This window comes from Solanum verrucosum, unplaced genomic scaffold (genome assembly GCF_900185275.1).
Source record: "Solanum verrucosum unplaced genomic scaffold, falcon-dt-bn FXZP01000253.1, whole genome shotgun sequence".
NCBI lineage: Eukaryota > Viridiplantae > Streptophyta > Magnoliopsida > Solanales > Solanaceae > Solanum > Solanum verrucosum.
The window spans coordinates 5,112,859-5,120,576 of record NW_026019984.1 but is presented as its reverse complement, the minus strand read 5'-3'; positions in this window follow the sequence as shown (position 1 = coordinate 5,120,576).

The window sequence follows — 7,718 nt, the reverse complement described above, 5'->3', positions numbered from 1 at the left end:
AATTTGAAGGACTTAAGGTTGAGGTATGTAACCATGAAAGTCTAAGTAAAGACTATGTCATGAACATGATGTATCTCCAACGCTCATTAAATATGTATATATATATATATATATATCTTATGTTGACTTGTGTTTATATGATGCATGTGTTGATGATTATTCTATGGCTACATTGATTGTGTTATGATTATGTTATTATCTCTTATGCTTATGTCTTATGTTGACTAACCATTTGAGATGTTGTTATAATGTTGTGCTAGCTTTCATACTTGGTACATTTTGTACTAACGCATATTGCCTACATTCTAACCAAATGTAAGGTTGGAGGCCAGGTTTCAAGGATCTAGAAGTGTTGAAGACCTTGGTGAGTCCTCATAGATTCGAGGACAACAACCACTTTACCTTTAAGTCATTTCTTTATGTTCTTAGACTATTGTATGGGATGTGTCCCAATAGTTTATTCTAAAGTTGTATTAGATGGTTTGAGACAAAGAGTATAGAAAGACTTCCGCTTGTGCTTTTATGAAATATGACTTCGATTATAAAAGTTTTAAATTGTTCTATATTTTCAATTCTATTACCTATGTTATGATGCAAAGGGCATGTAAGAGACCCCTTTGAAGTCGAGTACACCATGTTATGTCTAGGAGATACCCCTGGGTCGTGACAAACTTAGTATCAGAGCATACGGTTTTGGAATAAATTTTAGGATTGTCTCAAACCACTTCTAAGTAGAGTCTTATTCATGGGTGTGAGTCGTGACACATTTTATGAATAGGAGGCTATTGGATGCTTAGGAAAAATCTCACTTCTTTATTCTCCAAGTCGTGACATAGATCTATAAGCTTTCTCTCTCTTATCCCTTATTCGATAGTCTTTAGGATGTGACTATTAGGAGGGTTTATGCTACAAGGAGTGAAGGAAAAAGGTTGGTTGAGATGCCAATTATAGCTATGTGACCTGGTGTGATTTGAGATGATAGACTTTGAAGTTGTTTTTAGTATGCATGATGTTTAGAAAAGTTTGTGTAGGCTTACTCCCAAGTGGGAGATAGTGTGCCTATCTAGCAAGGTTATTGTGTGGTTATGTTTAGTTGTTGGTAGACCCGACCTAGTCATGATGAGTTTTGAAGTATGTTGATAGATTGGTTGAATAGGGTGTTTGAGTAATGCCTAGATGGGTTGAGTGAATAGACTCCTCTAAGAAGGATAGAAGTGTAATTCACCATGGTTTAGAATCATTTTGTGTGGTGATGTGACATCTAAGTGATGTTCATGAATTAGAGTTCCTAGAAATGTTCACCTTGAGAGGTGTGGTGAATATGAGAAGTTTAGTCCCGATTTGTTAGGCTCATGTTAGATCTTGAGTGGGTTTAGTAAGGTTTCTTGTGAGCTTTAGTTGCTTAGTGAGAACCTCTCTAATTTAGAAGTACCGGTAGTGGTTTTAGACTGACAAGTCAAGAAATAAAAGAACAAAGAAGTTGTTCCATAGATTGGTAATGAGTGTTCTTTAGTAAGGAATATGGTTAAGAGTGCTACTTCGGAGGCCAAGGGCCAATGAGATGTTTCTATGTCCTCATCCTTTCCTTCTACTCTCATTCAAGTTTGAGATGGTAAGTTCCTCTTGATTTGCTTTTATGTGAAGTAATGTGTTGAATAGTAAATTTCCATGATCCTTTTATGTGAGGCATGTTCATGAAATGCTTAGGTCTTGATAAAAATGACTTAATTTCATTGTTTCCTCATGTTGTAATGCATTTGAATAAGACTTACATATAGACTTCATGAATTGATTATGAGCATGCCTTAGTGGTTGGAGTTGGATGGTTTTTCCTTGAATATATGCTTTTATGAGAAGTTGCATTTTACGCTCCATGAGTGTGTGTTGAGCATGTTTTAGCTAGGAGATGTTGTTTACTCCTTGAAAATGAGTAGATATAGGATTTGATGCATTATGGGTTGGTAGAAATAGTTCTTACTCCCTTGTGTTGCATTATATGTGTTTAGCTTGGAATTGAGGTTTTCTTCCCTGATTATGTGCATTAGATGTAGTGCATGCATAATGGGCTGCTAAGTTAGATTTTAGACTTTATAAAGTGTTTAAAGTGTCATTCCAGGAAGAATGTTCCCAAGTAGGGGATAATGTAAAACCCCATATTTTAGTGAGTTGAACTAGTGTGTTGTAGAGTCTTGTAGTGGAGTTTTGAAGTGTTGTATTAGGGTTAAAACTCAAAGAAACGGTTCCCGTACTTAGAATGAAATGTTTAGGGGTTAAACGTCTCGGTACGACTCCCCAAGGACCACCCAAGGGGTCCTTGAGGAGGACCCCAAAGCATTTTACTTTTGACGAACCACGGTTAGCCATTCATGGCCAGTAGACTGGTCCAAGGCCCGTGGTTCATGGTCATGGGTCAAACCTGAGTTGGCCTGCAAGTTTTGAGCTCCATGACCAAATGACAGACCAAAACCAAGTTCAGTAGACCCATCCACGGTCCGTGGATGGGAAGTCGTGGATGCTGCCAGTTTTTGGTAGTTTAGTTTTAAGCTAGGCTTTGAGGGTTAGTTTAGTAATTAGTTTAGGGGTTAGGGTGAACGTTTAGTTAATTAATTACCCTCCTATAAATAGTTAATAGATCCCTAAAACTAAGTCATTAGCTCATTCATCTTAAGACCCCAAATTATTCCCCAAGAAATCCTCTCTCTAGAAGAAGAAGAAGAAAGGAAGTTGGGGCAGTAGCTTAGTGCGATTTTCACCATTGATTCAAGCTTTGTTTGGGGCATTGATTTAAGGTATGTGAAGCTTAATCATCCATGGGTTCTTCTACCCATGGAGCCACCTTAGTAATCCCTCAATTGTGAACTCAAAAACCCGATTCGATCTAGGGTTGTGAATGCATTGTGGGTAGGGTTTGGGTGTGATTCCAATCTAGTGGATATCACCCAATTATGATTGATGTAGCTTTGATTAATTACAATGTGATGACTTCATGTGTTTCTATGGTAAACCCTAATCTAAATTGATGAATGTGATCTTTGTGGGTTTATGCCATTAGAGGCAAAGTTGAAGGTTCATATGTGATCTTCCTAATTCAATGTTGTGTGTTGTAATTGATCAAAGTTAGGATCATATAATCATGAATGGAACTAGACTCTATTGTATATGGTTGATCTTGACTTGTAAAGTTAGAATTGAATCTTTATGATCAATTAAGACTAGAATCACCTAGTAATGAAGAATGTGATCAAATTACCTTGAAATCTAGGTATAAAGAAGAGATTAAAAAAGAAACCTTGAGAGTACGGTTGTGATCCTAATAGTTGGGGCTTTAGGGTGAAGCTAGTGTGCTTACCTAGTGTTGCTAAGAATTTGAAAGTAAAGTCTAAAAGAGAATATAAGTCTAATAGGTTGAATTGTGGTGAAAGTCCTATACTCACCTAACCTACATTAGGAATGCTTGATAGTAGAAAGTGATAGAATCACTTGAACATAGGTTGATTGTCAAGGACATCCTTCCATGAGAGATGAGTGTTAAGCAAGGCATAACATGTAAACCTTGAGGTGTATGATTGGCCTCAAGTGGATATTGAAAATGAGATGGAGCGTCACACAAGATAGGGTCTGGACTCCAAGAAGAAAGAAGAGTCACACCTAGTTGATGTGAGGACTATCCAAGTTAAAGGGGGAACTCTTACGTAGTAGAGTGTGGGTTTTCCCAAAGTTAGGTCTCATGAGATGGGAGCCTTCACATAGTTGAGTTAAGGTTCCTAGTAGCAATCTTCATATCCTATGAACTAAGACATGCTTGAGAAGCATCTCATAGTGTTTTAAAGCATAATTGAACTAAGACTTACTTAATGAAGTACCTCATAGTGTTCAAGAGTATAAGTGGACTTAGACATTCTTAAGGTAGTATCTCATATGGTCCATGTAAAGAGGAACTTAGATATACTTAAGAGAGTATCTCATAGGGTTCAAGATAAACAAAGATGTGCTTAAGAGAGTACCTCATAGTGTTCTAATGTTAAAGAGAGGAACTAGGTTCCAAACCAAGAAGTGTTAGCATGAGGACCTAAAGGTAGTACTTAGCGTGTGTAGTATTATAGGGTGCTATGCATGCATTGCACAAGTTTGACTTAGGGTCACTAAAGAGAAGTCTTGAGATAGGATTGGGTTAGAGTTGCCTTTCTTAGTTATATTTGACTAAAGGTGATAGATTTCCTTAGTTATGAGAGTTAAGCTAATAATGAGGCCAAAGTAGGGTGAATATGACTACGATGACTTCAAGTCTATGCTTAGTGTGAAGGGTAGTATGAGATACCTTTCACGCATTGCACAAGTGTGTCTTGGGTTTACTTAGAAGTATGGTATCCCTATGGCATAGATAAGCTTAAGAGTTGACCATGTACATAGATTATAATTAAGATGACATGAAGACCTAAGTCTTGAATATGAAGGTGGACTATGCCCAAGAATGACCAAAGAGAGGTACTTAGCTTGGATGGTAGTATGAGATGCTATCCTTGCATTGCACAAGTCTATTTGGAGGTGGCTTGGGAAATAGTTCTCTTGTAATATGAAGGACATAAGGTTGAGGTATGTAACCATGAAAGTCTAAGTAAAGACTATGCCATGAACATAATGTATCTCCAATGCTCATTAAATATATATATATCTTATATTGACTTGTTTTTATATGATGCTTGTGTTGATGATTATTCTATGGCTACATTGATTGTGTTATGATCATGTTATTATCTCTTATGCTTATATCTTATGTTGACTAACCGTTTGAGATGCTCTTATAATGTTGTGCTAGCTTTCATACTTGGTACATTTTGTACTAACTCATATTGCCTACATTCTAACCAAATGTAGGGTTAGAGGCTTGAGTTGCTTTGGAGGCTAGGTTTTAAGGATCCAGAAGAGTTGAAGACCTTAGTGAGTCCTCATAGATTTGAAGACAACAACCACTTTACCTTTAAGTCATTTCTTTATGTTGTTAGACTATTGTATGGACTGTGTCTCAAGAGTTTATTCTAAAGTTGTATTAGATGGTTTGAGACAAAGAGTATAGAAAGACTCTCGCTTGTTGCTTTTATGAAATATGACTTCGATTGTAAAAGTTTTAAATTGTTCCGTATTTTTAATTTTATTACTTATGTTATGATGCAAAGGGCTTGTATGAGACCCTTTCGGGGTCGAATACGCCATGTTACGTCTAAGGGGTACCCCTGGGTCGTGACAATGTGTTTGAAAGCTTTAGAGATGTTGAAGAGGTACTTGATTGAGGCTCCCATCTTAATTGCTCCTAATTGGGAGTTACCATTTGAACTCATATGTGATGCAAGCGACGTAGCAGTGGGTGCAGTGTTGGGACAAAGAAAATATAAGGTGTTCCATTCGATCTGTTATGCAAGCAAGACCCTGGATTATGCACAAGCTAATTACATAGTGATTGAGAAAGAGATGCTAGCTCAAGTGTTCGCCTTCGACAAGTTCAGATCGTATTTGGTAGGTACCAATGTGATTATTTTTCCTAAACATACAGCTATTAGGTACTTATTCAATAAGAAGGATGCTAAACCAAGGCTGATTCAGTAGATACTGCTTCTCCAAGAATTTGACCTTGAGATCAAAGATAGAAAAGGTATTGAGAATCAAATAGCTGATCATTTGTCTAGGTTGGAAGCTTTTTCACATGTCCATGCAGGGGAACAAATTCAAGAAGAGTTTCCGGATGAACAGTTGATGGCACTAGATATCTCTCAAGTGCCTTGGTGTATAGACATAGTGAATTTGATAGTAAGTGGAGAATACCATCCGGGTGCAACCACCCAACAAAAGAAAAAGCTCAATCATGATGCTAAGTTCTATATCTGGGATGAACCGTTCTTATTTAAGCAAGGAGTGGATAGGGTGGTGAGAAGATGTATTCCGGAGTATGAGTTAAAGAAAGTGTTCGAAAGTTGTCATTCTAGCCCATATGGAGGTCACCATGGAGGAGAGCGCACGGCGTATAAGGTACTACAATTTGGTTTCTTTTGGCCCTCTTTATTTAAAGATTATATTGCTTTTTGTGAAGGGATGTGGTAAATGCCAAAGGTTGGGTACTATATCTAGGAGACATGAGATGCCACTAAGTAACATTCTTGAGGTGGAAATTTTTTATGTGTAGGGTATTGACTTCATGGGTCCCTTCCCACCATCTAATGGAAACCAATATATCCTTATAACTGTTGATTATGTGAGTAAATGGGTTGAGGCGGTAGCTCTTCCATCGAATGATTCAAGAGTTGTGATTAAGTTCATCAAGAAGCATATCTTTACTCGGTTTGGCACTCCAAGGGCGATCATAAGTGATGGAGGTAAGCATTTTATTAACCATCTCGTGAAGAATCTTCTTGCGAAGTATAGTATTCGTCATAAGGTTGTTACAACTTACCATCCTCAAACAAGTGGCCAAGTGGAAGTTTCGAATAGAGAGGTGAAGAAGATCTTGCAAAAAATGGTGAATGCTTAAAGAAAGGATTGGTCTGAGAAGTTGGATGATGCATTGTGGGCATGTAGGGTTGCATACAAGACACCCATAAGGACTTCTCCCTATCACATAGTGTTCGGTAAAACATGTCATCTTCCAATAGAACTAGAACACCAAGCTTATTGGGCGATAAATAGGTTAAATATGGACCCCGAGCTAGCCGGTAGGAAGAGTCTGGATCAATTACATGAACTTGATGAGTTTAGGCTCCATGCGTATGAGAATGCCAAGCTCTACAAAGAAAAGACGAAAATGTGGCATAACAAGCACATAGTTACTCGCACTTTCACTCCGGGAGAAAAGGTATTACTTTTTAACTCAAGACTAATGTTATTCCCTGAAAAACTAAGGTCTAAATAGAGTGATCCTTTCGAAGTGGTAAGAATGACACAACATGGTGCAGTTGAACTTAAAGGTGAACATGGTCCAACGTTCTTGGTGAACGGGCAAAGAGTTAAGCACTATTTTGGTGAAGATACGGATCGTGATCGGGAGGCTCTTGAGCTGAATGACGAATGATCCAAGCTGAATCGAGCCATGACGTTAAATCAAGCGCTACACGGGAGGCAACCCGTGAACAATATGTAATAGATAGGTAGTTTGTTTTAAAGTTTGACTTTTTGTTTTAGCTTAGTTTAAATTCTTAGAATCTAGGAAGTATTGTTATTAGTTTCAGCTAGATAAGATTTTTTTATTATTTGAAACTTGGTTTGTAATAGTGAAAATGAAAAAAAAAAACAATCTGAACGGCGTACTGACTGGTGCGCCACGCCAAGAGGTAAACTTCAGAGAAGTTTTCATAGCGCACTGAGCGGCGCGCCACGCCAGGCTTTGAACTTCAGTGTGCTTGTCTTGGCGCTACGCTAGCGCCTTGCGCCTCCATTGCCCCACTGCCTAAATTTTCGGGTTAAGTTCGTTTAAAACGGGTCAAACCCGACCCAACCCCTTTTTAGACCTCTTAAATTCCCAAAACTAAATCTATCCCCCCATTCTCTCTAAACTAACCGGCCCAACTCTCTAAAATCCCTCAAACTTTACTTCTTCTTCCTTCTACCCCTTCTAAATTCCTCCATTAACAGCCCATTCCACCCTTTGCTTTCCTACAAAACACATTTTCCTTCACCTACTTCCACCATAAAAACCACCAACCACTCATCATTCTTCCTCCTCCAAATTTTAT